The following is a 14,647-nucleotide window of genomic DNA, read 5'->3' as shown; positions in this document are numbered from 1 at the left end:
AGGTGAGGAAGCTTCACGTATGTGTGGTCTGGGAGAACTACAGCTGTAAGTGCAGGAAGTCTGGGGAAAGTGATATATTTATAAACTCTGGTTATAATCATAGTTACTAATCCAAATTGTCCATTCTAAAGGCAGCCTCCTGGATTGATATTAATATTCATCATCTCAGTGAAAGTTTTGGTGACCCTGATAGCTTTCTGTAGATAAAATCTTTGCATGATCTCAGTGATAGTTTTGGTGACCCTGATAGCTTTCTGTAGATAAAATCTTTGCATGGTTGGAAACCAAGTGGTATTCTCTGGTGTCTCTCTTCAGTTGTTATTTCACCAGAACTGTTGATGTTGTCATCTTACATCATAATCTTGTGGAAATGTGTGTGGAGCAAAAAAAATCAATGAAGTAAATGAGAACCTGATCCTTAAAGTATTTCTTTGTAGATGACTTGAAGTAGATGAATGGCTCTGTACACACAAACGCATTTTCCCTGTTTAATATCTAATATAATAGCACTATCATTTATGAAAAATAATTAGCTGAGTACCTGTCATGTGAGTTTAAATCCTGTTTCCTTGCTGCTTATCAGAAAGCTAGAGGCGATAGGCCATTTCTGGTGTTTTGTTCCCAGAGGAGACAGAAGTGCTATAGCTGCGGCAAATGTAAACCTGGCAGACACTGGGGGCGAGGAGGGGGAAGGAAGTACATTAAGTGCTTAAAACTGGGTAGTGTAAATATCCTTTTCCCACTCCCCGTGCCGTTGAAATCCAGAATATTTAGACCAACTGATAAAGCCGAAAGGGAGCTCTTTGTTTCCATGCGCAAAGCAAGGACATATTTTTGAAGGCTGTTTAACTTCAAGTGAGGAGCATTATTGCAACACGAGTAGCTGTGTCTAAGTTACCTTAAATACTGTTAACAGTAAAACTGTGGCAGCTTGGCTTTTGGTGTTGCTAGTCATCCCTGCTGGCCTGCAGTTAGGAGTGCTAGTACAGCAACCGAGGCCTGATGCGGGGTGCTTCGCTGCCATCAGTACTGTAGATGGGGGCAACAAGTGGTTTAGGGAGCTTTCTGGACCTGGGCTTACTAAAATTTTGGTCTCTATACATTTCTGTTTAAGTAGTCAGATTATGCTTAAATCATTAAATTAAGGTCTTAAACAGGTTCCTCTGAACAGTGAAGTAACAGTGTCCACATTAACTCCTTTGTCAAATTAAGCATTACCCATCTTTACAGGAGAAGAGCTTGCTTTAGGAATGTTATTTCTAATGCATTAAATGTGCATTTTCTACTAGCGCAGAAACTTTAGTCACTGATCATGCTCTATTGTTTTCCCTCAGATCAAAATGCCTTTGAAGACCGTTTTTACTGCTATACAGTAATTATTCAGTTTTGAAACATGTGCGCTGAAATGCCTTTGGAGCCTTACCAAATCAAATTTAATTTGCCCAAATGCTTTCTGTTTTTCAAAGGGTACATACAAAAACCCTGCTAACAAATCAGATGTAGAGAAGTATTTGGCATCAGCTGTACTTCAGTGGTATAACCCTTTAACAGAAATGGGAAAAGTGTTTCCTTTTGATATTTAGGTACTTTTAAAGTAAAGTTTTCATATGAATTGCCTACACTTCAGGTAAGGTACTTCTTTTAAAACAACTGTATCTTGGGGGAAGAAAAGACTTTATGGGCTTTATACTTCAGTACCAATGCAAAACTTGTGCTAAAGCAGTGATTATAAAAAATGTAATTTCCTCATCATATAGGTACCCTACAGCTAAAATGAAAATTTCAAACACAATGAAGCTGAAATTCCACCCATATTCACTGAAGCCAAGTAAGCCATTGTAGCAAAATTCATGCGACATATTCCCATGACAAGCTGCACTGTTTTCCTCACTGACTTCTAGTTTGCATCTCTGTATACAGGTAGAAAAGCTTATCCACCAAAGCTAACTTTATCCTAGGGAGGTAAAGGTTCCTTTTCTAATCATCAGTTCCAGGTGATGATTGTTCGCCATCATCGGTTAAGCTTGATTCTGGAAACTTTGCTGAAGCTGTACCCAGTCTGAAGGAGGTACCTGAATACCTGTTCATTATAGAGAGTAGTTGATTATAGTGTAAAAGATATTGTTTTTTTAGATGGGAAAAGATGAATTGTAATTACAATTTGACTGTTACGTGAAGAAGTGAGGAAGATAGAGCATTTTACCACTAAAAATGGAAAGAACTGCCTACCTCTCTGCTAGCCGTCATAGTTTTCAGTTGCACGTAGCTCACCCCCTGTTAAGGCTGTGTAAACATGTGCTTTACTTTCCAGTGGAGCCTGACTTTCTTAGTTGCACAGCATTGCACTGTTAGCCTTTATCTGGTGTCCTTTGAACTGAAATTGAATTTGACTGTCTTTGGCTCGACTGCAGCCTGCTTTTTTATAATGGGTATATTAGTATTATAATTATTAGTTCTAGAGAAGATAAATAACTTTTTAGTTTTTGAGGGACCTGTAAAAAGCAGTAAACACAAGTAGTTTCATTAGCAGCAGTGCTCTGGCATGAAAGACTTGTAAACAATAACTGGAAGTAGTAGATTAGGCATGAAAAAGAAGTCCTTCCTTAAAATTGACTCTGTGCTGCTCCTTAAGTCTCTTCCTACTGTGGGACTGCCTGTTTGAATCTGTTTAATTAAATCTTGGCGCTGAGGGCTCTAAAAATTATAGCCTTGTTAAAGACAGACAATAGCAAAGCTTTCTTTTCCAGTATCCTCATTTTATATACAGTTTCCCAGACTTTAATATTGGGAGGAGCATGGTACCTCTGTTGTTCTGGCTCTGATTTTTATTGAATAGTTGCTACATCCAACATGGTAATTGTGTAGCTGATTTGGTCAATTCAGGTAGTATTTGGTAACAGCTTTCAGTGACACCTCAGGGCTGGATCTGTATGATTTCTGTTTTGGTAGAACTATATAGGGAGTTACATCAATATGATGCCTTTTGGGAGCATCAATATGCTTTTTTACTAGCGTAGTTTAGACTTCCCTCCAGATGGATATGAATTAATTCAGTATTAACAGGTCAGTGCTAGGGTATGATTGCCCCATTTGTCTCAGTTGATGAAATGCAACAATCTCTCTGTGTGAAGAAGGCTTATATCCTTTTTCCTTTTTTTTTTTTCCCAGGGAGTATTCTTTACCTCTGGAATTATCCTTATGTTGATCTGTATTTTTATCAATCAATAATATTGTGTAGCATTTTTAATTTGAAACTGACAAATTAATGAATAGGTATAGATTGATAGTTGCATCTAGCCAAAATAAACGTCTTTTACAACAAAGCTAAGAAGTAAATGAAAACCAAGACGTGTACAGGGAGTACACTCCATCCAGTGGAGTGCAATGAAATCAACAAAATAATTAAAGCATTGTGCTGTCCTCTATAAAATATTTTTCTAATGGAAGCCAGGCAGTACATGCCCATATGAAATAGACTGCACCAGGCATTCTCAATAGTGGAAAAAACTGCAAATGACTTGCAAATTGGCAAGCAGTTTCAGTAAACAAAAAACGTCTAAAAGAGCATAGCCAACTAGTGAGCACTACAGCCACCTGCAAGCTCCTCCACAGGAAATTCCAGTTCTTAAAAAAAGTTCCAGCAAAAGGAGGGACAGCATGAGTCAAGATGAATTAATGAAAAGGAGCGCTGTGTGTGCTTTCCCTGGCCCTTTCCACCTACTGTAAAAAACATGGTTATGTCTACCTAGGCTAATTGTTAAGTTCCTTTCCCCTATCTTAAAATGTTCTCCACAAACTACTAAACCATGTATAAAAACATTTCAAACTGGAAAGCCTCAGCTTTGAAATTCCCATGTGCAATAGGGAAAGGAACAGAGATATCAGATGCATTGACTTGGAACAATTAGGACCAAAAAAGTCAAGGAAGTCTTCAACTGTGGACAGGAAAATGATAGCTACTTACACAACAAAAGTAATATTTGGCATAGCATCTATTGAAAAGCGAAATACTGCCACCTTTAAGAATTTGTTGCTTGAGTGATGAAATGCACTTTATAAATTGTTTCATATGGCTCTGTAATGTCCGTAAATGAAAAATGGCCCATCACCTAGGGCCATTTTAGGGGAGAATTAAAAATTTGAATTCTCATTCTGAACACTGATGTGTTGGCAGGCAGGTTTTTTTTTAATTTTATGACCAGATAGGTAAACAGATTTTTGGAAAGGGTGCCTTTTCTAGCTGTGGACTGTAGTGCAGCCAGACAAACAACCATTTCTTACGCCATTCACGAACTGAAATCTTAGCGTAATTGATCAGTGCTCTATGTCAGATATAAATGCCAAGTGCCACTATCGGCGATTCTTGCTCTGACAAGTTCAGCATTCAGTACCTATCAAGAAAAAACTCACCTTTATTCTGGCGTATTCTCGCAGCATCTTTCAACTTCGGTGGTAGTTACATTTCCTACAGAGAGAACTACTTGTGTTACAAGGTCATAGTCCTTAAAAAGGCCACAAAGACAAGCCTCCATATCTTGTCCGTGCAATATTCCACTCATTTTATTAGATGTATGTCTGCTGAGCAGACAAATGTTCATGTGTGCTCTCTAAAGAGTTTGCATGTTGGTCCTACCATTCTTCAGCTGGAACCTTGACTATTCATAGGCTTCTGCTTTGCACAATGGAAACCAGAGATATTTCTCAGCTATATCATCAATGTGTTTCCAATCAAAGTATAAGAGGGAGGTTTCTTGCTGATGTGCCTGGTAAAAGACAAGACAGAAATGCTCATTGATACAGCACTCAAGTGTATTCTGTAGCTCATACCAAGGCGAGGGTTGTGTGGTAAACTTTGGATCCTGCTGATAAATACATACAGAAAGCATCCATATAGAATGCAGAATCTTACCTCACAACAGAGAAAACAGAAGCATACTTTCCTATAGTGACAGGACAAACTCAATTTTCTGTTGCCATGTGTTAATTTATTTGTTACTCTGACAAAATACAAAAGGACTTTGGAAGGAAGTCCAAAAGTTTTAGAAGCTCTTCTGCGAGTAAACTAACCTGAAGCGACAGCCGAGAAAATTAATCTCAAGAGAAAGACAATACCAAAGGTTTATCCTAGAAGGAAGACTTGTAACACAGACTTCCCTTCAAAAGCCATAGCTCTAATCTGTTAAATGGTGCGGTGGAAGATTATATACATGTCGCTCTCATCCCATTTCCTCTGCAAAGACCTGCAGAGAGTAAGGACAGTGTCCCATTAATGCTTTCAGATCTTGAAAAAGAAAATCGTTCTGAACTGTTGGATCATACAGACACGTGTGTATAAGAAAGGTGTTCTGATTTCCAAAGAGTGCTTAGTGCTGTGTGTTTCCTTGAGGGGACCGTGGCTGGAAGGAAGAAGAGGAAGCACCTTACCTTCTCATCTTATCAATCCTGTCTCAGCCCAGAAAACCCTGCTGAAGGAAGAGAAGGAAGGTTGCACCATTGCTAAAAGTAAGCAAGCTTAGCAAGGGAGAAGTTCACAACACAAGAGTGAAAGAGAGCGTGAACAGGATACTGGGACCACTGTGAGGAAAGCAGGGACTAGGCAAGTAATAAAAAGAAGCAGTTTTCATAGACACCCGAGGGGAGCAGTGCAGTGCGTAGTGTTCTGCAGAAAGCCGTTGGAAATTGCAGAACTAGAAATCAGGCATTAAGTAAAAGTCTTGCCATTCAAAGGCAAGAGCAGGCAACAGAGAAAATCTCATTCCAAATGCTTTGATTTTTGTCTGATTTATCTAGCAGATCTAAAGACCTCTCTTTAGAGTCACCTGCTTCTAGTTTGTGTTCTGAGCATGCCAATATAGTTAGAAGGTCTTGTTAGGGTGTTCAGTACACTCACTTCCAGGAAGAAGTACAGGCAGACCCACTACAGAAGTTTGGGCTGCCTTGAGAATCCATCATAGAGTTCAACAGCCAGAATCTTAAAGGCTTTGTGCAGCTTTCAGTAAATGTGGCAGGATTACCACCTGCAGTTAAAAACCTACAAATAACATGTTACAAAGGTGCTTGTTAGGGAGAATGATTAAGCGATAACTTGTTCCAGCTGAAGGAGGAACATAAATTCAGTGTCAGAAGGAGAGGTAAGGTGAAGTTTTAAGCCCTGTCACAGTTCCTGCCTGATGCCATTGCAGCAGCAGATGTTAGCCAGGGAGGTGGATGAAATCCCATGGAGGATGGGATGGGATTTCACTTGGCATCTAGTGAGGTGGTGCTGTCCTAAGGCTAAAACAAGAGGGTATGATCGTGAGAGGACAACTTGGACTCTTAGGAGCAGTGTGGGGAAAAGAGTCAGAATAGCTCAGCCTGGACTATGCATTACTTCTTTCAGGGAATAACCTTCCTGAAGGCCGTGACTTCATTCACCATAACCAATAAACTTTGGGAGGGCAGAGGGGAAGGGAGATCAGACGAGGTGGAGAGAGCATTTGTACCTTGAGTTCTGACACTGTGTAATGGGAAATGGGGCCACAGGATGACTGCCAAAACTATTGCAGAGATGGATGTGTTATTGATTGTCTCCATAAACATATTGTTGGCTTATTGTTATACTTTCCAAAAATGAAAGCCAGATTCCTTCTCCTCTTCAAATTTTCTTTGTTTAGATGCCAGTATCATTCTTAAGAGAGAAAGGAAATACAGCAATTGTGTGGGGTCTGTTTCCATCCTTTGCTTGCTCTGATTGAATTAAGTTGTGGTCTATTCTCTGGTTTTAGTAATTCTGTAAAGGAAAGAGAAGAAGTGGATGACAAAGTAACAAATATTACAAATGGTCATGGCAACCATTACAAGAAGGTTTTCCTTTGCTTCTGGATTTGATGGCCATTTGAGGAAAGTCTAGTCACTTTATTTCTGTGCACACAGCATAAACCGCCCTCGGCTACTGAAGGGACCTTCTGAAGAAATACTGGCAATCTTTTGACTATCAGCTGACATGCAAGATGGGAAATCATTTTATAATAGTTTCTTCTGGAGTAAAAGGAGCTCTGTGACTCCAAGAACAAGCTCTGTTGGAGTTTACCTCCGTCTCCACTTGTAGATGTGTAACATTGTACTCCAAATTTTTCTTAAGTATGGTTGTGCGTATATCATAATAAGGGTATACACATAAAATTTGTGAATAATTGATTTACAGTCATTCTGATTAGATTAAGCCTAAAATAAGTATTTGCACTGGGAAATTGCAGTTTCCTACCTTAAAGCTTATAACAGGATATGTCAAGAATTGTATATCAAGTTCTTTGGTACTGAATTTAGTTCCTCACATCTCGCCATCTTATATTTAAAGTGCCATAGCAGTTAAAAATGCTTCTCATTATTTTGAGAAACAGCCAACAAACATGATATTGCCTGTTGCATAGTAGGAATTTATATATATTTATTTATATATGTATGTATATGTAGAGGTAACTGGCTTTTAACAAAAATAAGCCTCAGTTTGCAGGGAGGAAGGTTTTGCCTGTGTTGTCTCAGTATGTGAAACTCAACATGTTCATCAGTGATGTTCACACAGTTAACGCAATCAGCAGTGAGTTAGCCCCTCCTGGAATTTCTATTGAATAGTGTTTGTTAAGGTCACAGTTTTACCTCAGACTTTTTGAAAAATACTTAGGCTCATTTTGAAATAAGGGGGAGCATTCTTGCATGTGAGGAGTAGCTACAGCCTGCCTTGACACAGTAATAGAGGCAGAGCCAGGTTAAGAGGGAAGAAATTATTTGCAATATCTCATAAATACCACAAGGGGACTCCAAAACTGTTGTGGACAAAACAGTGTAAAATTTATTTTATTTATTGCTAGTTAACATAAACTTCTGATAATTGATTCAGAAAAAGAGAACATAAACAATTAAACAAACACGAAGGAAAACACGTTTCCTCCCCCTTTTCTAGGCGCAGCTTCAGTCAAATATCACTCTTCCACTCGTCCTGGTTCCAGCTCCCCTCGTTTTCATCACCTGTTACACTGAGACTGTCCCAGCACCTTTACAACAGGGCACTGCATGTGACTGGTGTTGGTGGATAAGGATCACTCTCTGACACTCCTTGCCTACTCTTTTTTCCTCTTCTGCTCTTTATTTCTTACTCGTTGTCCTCTGCCCCAGCATGGGTCACTCACGGGCCACAGTCCCTCTGGGATCTCCGTGCGCTGGCATGAGTTGTCCATAGCTGAAGTCCCTCAAAGCCGTAACTCCTTCACCACAGAGCACCTCCTTCCAAGAGCATGTCTCCAGGCAATGACCCCTGCTACTTTCCTCCTCTGTTCCTTCTGCCCCTAGCAGCCACTGCGCTTTCTTAAATGTCTAAGGACAGATGCTGGGTGCTCCCCTCCAGTGGTGTGCAATAGGTTACCCATGTAGGTTTCAGAGCCAGTATGATGGTTTGCCCATGTGGGTTTTAGAGCCAGCTGGACCCAGCTGTAGCCACCACAGCTCATGGCCTCCTCCTACACAGGTCTTCCCTGCTGTCACCTGTCCCCAAACCCTGCCAGTTATAACCAATACATTAGCCATGATGATTTTGAACATACTATACTTCCTCTGTAGAGAAATAAAATGAAATATTGCAGTTAATAGGTCTGTAAATTACAGGAGAATACATGATAAGTGACTGGGTGATTCTAAAGGGTTGGTGAGATAAAAGGGAAAGGAGAATTTGATGAATTTGCAGAGGAAATGTGGGACTCACGTCACTGACATTTGTCAAGTTCATTAGGCATCCACAGTAAGCTGATTGTCTTCACTCCTGTGGTCACTGCACCCTTCAGCAATCAATTTCTCCCATCTGATTATAGGTGTCCAAAAGACATGGAATGGCTCTTCTACATCTCTCTTCCCTAATGAATGAGGTAGCATAGACATCTGTATTAGACTATACACCTATCTTCTAGATAGCTTCATTTTTATCTATGTTTTCAATTATCAGTTATAAAATCCACACTGCTTTCACAGACCAAATGTCATTAGCATTGTGAGGAAACATATACTTTAGGAGCACAAATTTTTCTCTTGGTGTTAGCTTCTTTGTTTTTCTTCTGTGCTTATGCTGTGAATAGTCACAGACCTATTGTCAGAGTTTTATATACATGGATATTTCCATAGTGGCTCAGACATCTTTTCTGCTTCCACAGAGGTTAATTCAGTCTTCTCTAAGAACAGCCCACAGATCAGTTAAATTCTGCCAGTTTTTTTCTTGAGTTATAATGACTAAATTACCTTGTATTGTTTCATCTGGCTCATGTCAGCTTGCCTCTCTCATTTAACAGGTCTGCTTCCAGAGTCTGAGGATGCCAATGAGGCAGGCTGGGATGGAGGGAGTGTGAAGGAAAAGAGACGTGAGTAAAAGGCTATGGTCTGAAAAAATGGCAGTACAGAAAATTATTTACTTTATGAACACAGTAGGGAGGAAAGCAGACTGGGAAGAGGATTCAGGGTTGGTATCCTCTTGTATTGCCCTGAGCACCACAGGGAACAGTGCTGAGCATAGTTGGGATGCGATGGAGGTTGCAGGGCTGTGGTCTCCACGGCACAGTGAGGGTCAGGAGGGGAAGGGGCTTTTGTGAAGAGGTGGGCAGTATGTGGGATGGAGGGAAGACCACTCTATAGGTACCAACGTTTTCCCAGGTGGCTGCTTTCTGTTGTTTGGACATCAACACCATGGCAAGGCAGTTGAGCATCTGTCAAGCAGAAGGCTATTTTGAAATTTTAGTGCATCGTGGCTGCAGGAGGAATGATTAAAAGGCTGCATTTGCCATGGTTTAAGCAGCTTGAAATTCAAGCAGAAATACATGAATAAAGCATTAGAAGAGCAACATCAATTTTGGGTTAGACAGCATTACCCTCATTTGGATTCTGGATCTTAACTGTTGTCTTGGTGATTTTACTCACTGGGCTGTGCAAGAATTGTTTTTATTACATCAGTAATTTAAATGAGTAATTCTAGTATAAGCTAGAGCTAAAATAACAAACTAGAATATATTTACATCTATATAGACACAAATGGGTTCTTAGCTGCTTTATTAAGGTAATATTTTACTGGAGTAATACACATATTAGCAAGTTGATTGTTTTTTCCATGTTAGTTTCTGAATACAGCACTTCTTTTTCAGTGTGCACCTATAAGTTCTCAGTTTCTTTCAGTCCCCATGCAGACAATACATTAATTAGTTATTTGTCCACACATATATATGTGTGTGACTACATAGGATATATGTGACTATGTCTTGAGCATGGCACAAACACTTTCTCTGAAAAGGAAGTCTTTTGTATCAGCTACTCACACTGTCCTGCTGTTTCTTATGCAAAGCCAGTAGAAAAGGCATGGTGAGTTGCCAAGGAACTATTACTTCACGGGAAAATAAACCCAAAAGCTCAGGCATTTGTATCTATTGTACATTTAAAGTAAAAACATTCCATGCTAAAAGACACCCAAATCAAAGGACCTGCAAGCTCATCAAGGCTCCTTCATATACTTGTTTCATCAAATAACAAAAGTACAATACAAAATATTGCATCCAACTTACCTGCAATAACATTTGCATCACTAACTAAAATTGCACTGGATTTAGACCTATGCTTTAACAATCTGACTGTCAAGATGACTTTTTTAGGCACGCCTTGGCAAGGCAACCCCAATGTATCACTATTATTTTCCTGCTAAGTTTGGGCTTGGGGGTGTGGTGAGTGGCTTACAGTCAAGGGATTTTTTAATTGTGCTTCCCAACTGTATGATTTACATGATTCCCACCAAAAAAAATGTTAGTGGGAAGCCTAACTTTGTATTTGCTGAAGAAGAAAGCCTCAAGGGCCACATTTTTTCAGAAGCTTAGACAATAATGTGCAAATTGCACGTATTTGCACTGCTGACACTGGGAAAGATGAATGTGCTTTCTGGCTCAGAAAAGGACAAATGCTTTCCTCTGTGCTGGAAGTTCACAGTCGTTATGAACTTGCTTCCCTACACCAGTCTTTGTTCGAACCTGGTTTTCTGGTACAGATGTTCTATTTGTTGTATCTTAAAAACACCAGTGTGCCACAATAAATTTAATACAGTATGTCACATTTGCTGCTTTTGTCTGCATGCCTGCTTGAGCAGAAAGTGCTTGAAGACAAAAACAGTGATTAATTCATTGACGGTCTAAAGAATACGAAGTTTAAGCACTTGTAGTGCCTAATATGGCACTTTTAGTGCATGTCTAGCCTATGTCATGAAAACAAATCAGTTCTGGTCTAGTATAGAAATTATTTCTTTTCAAGGTCTTGTTGTCCCCCTTTGTAATAATTTTTCAATCTTGTGTAATTCAGAAGGCATTAACACTTAACTGGTTTACAAATATGAAAACCAATGGAAAATTAAGAGAAACACTGCTCAATATAAATTGAAATTTTTGCTATGTCCTCACACAAAACCAACTTTTAGAGGGATGTCTTACTATAATCTCAACAAAAAGAGCATTCAATAAAAGGGATATTCCTTGGCTCTTAATATTCCCAAATTTGGTAAAAGAGAGGGTAATGGTATATATTGTATCGAAGAGGATATCCCAGTATTAGTCATCAGACTGTTTCCAAACAAGCACGAAATAGATGCTGAAGGGGAATGGAATTCTCCAGTGTACATTCTGATGTTTAGCCTGAAACCTTGTTTAGAAGACAGGTCCGTGGGTTCTAACACCATTAACTATTTTCTTAGATCATACCTTGCTATGTTTTTATCTTTGTCACTGTTAGTAAAGACTATTTAAAACAGATTGGTTTCTCATGAACGTACTCACATTCTGTTGAAGATCTGAGAGCAAAAGAATAGCTTGGTCTTTCCTTCTGTTTCTTTCCTCCTGACCTTTTTTGAATGGGGAATAATTAGAGCTAAAAGATAAAGGATAGAAAGTCTCATCTCTTCCAGGAACAAAGCATTCTGAAATTCCCTGTTTCTCTTTCTGTGTTTATCTGGCACAGCCTCAGATTCTGTCACCAGTATTCACCCTGCGCAGCTCCTTACTCACAGCTTAATCCAAAGCCTGTTGAAGTCTGTGGGAACCTTTCCCCTGACCTCAGGGGGAATCAGCTCTGCTTGTGTAGGCAGAGCTGTTTCAAATTATTTCCACTGCTGATTACAGTATAAGTACTGGTTGAAATCAGTAACCTGTCCTGAGATCCAACACTACAGCTAAGTTGATGATGTCTGAAGTTACTATTATACTCTTTTAGTTGTGCTTTAAGTGGCTTAAGTAGTAACAGCTTCCAGAAAAACAACATATAAATGACTTTTTTTCTTCTCTACTGAGAATAAAGAAATTAAGAACAACTGTACAGCTTCTAAAGACTGTGTCATTAATAACCATCACTGGAGACATCATAATGACTCTTCTTGTCTTTTGAAATGTTTATGTCAATAATGCAAGGTAACTTAGTCATTATAACTCAAGAAAAAAACTCAGTTTTTGTCTGGAGGTTGTTTTTAATGGTAGAGGAAGTTCTTCTGATACAAGATAAAGGGATGGAAGTTGGAGAGCATCTTAATAGACACTGTCCTTACTGACTTCAGAAGAAATTTGAAGTGTTTGGACCTTTCTGAATGTGAGCTGGTTATTTATGGAAACTCTACAAAAAGTCAGATTTAAATCTTGCTGACTATTGAACCAAGCAGCATTGGGAGCCATTCCAGGCAGACTAGAGCAAATTCAGCTCCATTTTCCTCATTAGCTTAATGGATGCCTGCGTTCAAGTTCATAAAAAAAAGGCATGGGAAATGGAGGAAGAATGTAATGATTGTAAATTCATGGCTTTTAATGATTTAGATTGTTCATCCTTATAATATTTAGTATAGTGGGCATTATGTCTACACACACTTTCTCACATACTTTGTGTCATACCTAAAAACAGTACTCTGAAAAGTGCATTTCCAGTTAAATTGTTAAAGTGTTTGCAAAAATACTTGTTTGCAGCATATGAACTCCAGGTCCAAATTGTTGCATCATCTTCTCCACACCCATTTACTTTTGATCTAATAATTTTAATAAACATAATGCTTATTTAATATTTTCCAAGCTTTCCAATTTAATTTGTTGTTTTCTTTCTGTGCCTCCTTCTACCTTCTTCCATTCTTTTCTCTTCTCACTACCATGACTTCGCTTACCATTTTTTCACTCTGTAGCAGTATTTACGTTTCTCTTCTCTCCATTATGTGGTCCTGTCTCCACCTCTTCAGCACCTCTTTGATTTATCCATCTTCAACACTTCTACCATTTTTCCCAGCATCTTCCTTCTAAGCTTCCCACCCCCTGAGACTTCCTGTATCTTCTCAATCAGCCCACAGATGTCTGTCTTCTGCCACCTCATACATTCACCCTTCCTCCTCCATAGTCATTAAGATTTTGCATTCCTTTGTTTACATGCGCCTTATTTGCTAAGATGATGTGTGAAATTCCATGCCAGGTGGATCCAGTTTCCTGTTATTGAGCAGGGAGAAGGTGGAGGTGGAGCGCTGTGTGCCTGGGGACAGAAGGATGACTAGGGAGCCATTGTTGTGGTCTGTGTCTGTTTCCTTTTTCATCGTCCTCCAAAAACCCATGAGGCAATAAGGGCAGAGACGAGATGAGGAGGAAGCATGTTTCACAAGAAGAGAGAAAGGACAGTACCCATAGGAACACCCACTCTGAATATCTAAATGCAGCCTTTTATAGTAGGATTATTTAACGATACACAGAACAACTCCACTAATAAGTTAATATTTCTAGCATACTATTTTAAAAGCCCTAAGGCTGTTGTTTGAAAGTGGGACTCTCATGCTGCAGACTATCTTTTCGTAGGAGGAGCTTGGGGAAGACATTGCTGCCTTCCCAGGTCATTCAGCCAACATGTCTTGGCCATAAGTGGAGTGGTATATACCTACTATAAGAGAAAGGTTGGCCCTCACCACGGTTCCATTCACTTCTCTGCTGAGGCTTTAAATAAAGATCCCAAGGCAGATGTTTAGAGTTATGATGTGATGATGGTAGAACCGAGTCACTGAGAACTGGACTCCAATAACTTAGGACATAAAAGAACCTGTATATTAGATCATTGCTTTAGGGACATATTTGAGCTTCTGAGTCATTAACTCTAACTGATTCGCCAAATACCTCTAGTTTGATAAATTACTGACAATATTAATGTTGTGAAATTAATAAGCAGCTCTAACATTCGACTGCCTGAATTTCCTTTTTCTATTTGAAAAAATAAATAAGTATGTTCAGGATAGATTAGACAAAGGTTAGCAGCAGGAAGACATTTCAACATCATAATGAAAATAGTGAACTTCAAAAGAATTACTGTGTTTTTTTAATTAATCTTTGTGGGTTATCAAAAAAGATCATTAAACTAAGTTCAGATGTTTTATTACAAGGGATTTGTTCGGAATTTGTTCTTTAACCCTTTGCATTCTCATGATTGCCCATTTCTGGGCAATGAAAATAAAATAGCGAAATAAAAAAAATAAATGGGAATGATAGTCAAACATCTTTAAACTTCAGGAATCTTGAATATTTAATCTTGTAACTGTATTTACATCATTTGCAATAGTTTTCTCTCTGTCACTGTTTATTGCAATAGATTTCAGAGATTA

The sequence above is a fragment of the Opisthocomus hoazin genome, chromosome 2, assembly GCF_030867145.1.
Source record: "Opisthocomus hoazin isolate bOpiHoa1 chromosome 2, bOpiHoa1.hap1, whole genome shotgun sequence".
Classification (NCBI taxonomy): Eukaryota; Metazoa; Chordata; class Aves; order Opisthocomiformes; family Opisthocomidae; genus Opisthocomus; species Opisthocomus hoazin.
This window is presented reverse-complemented; position numbering follows the sequence as displayed.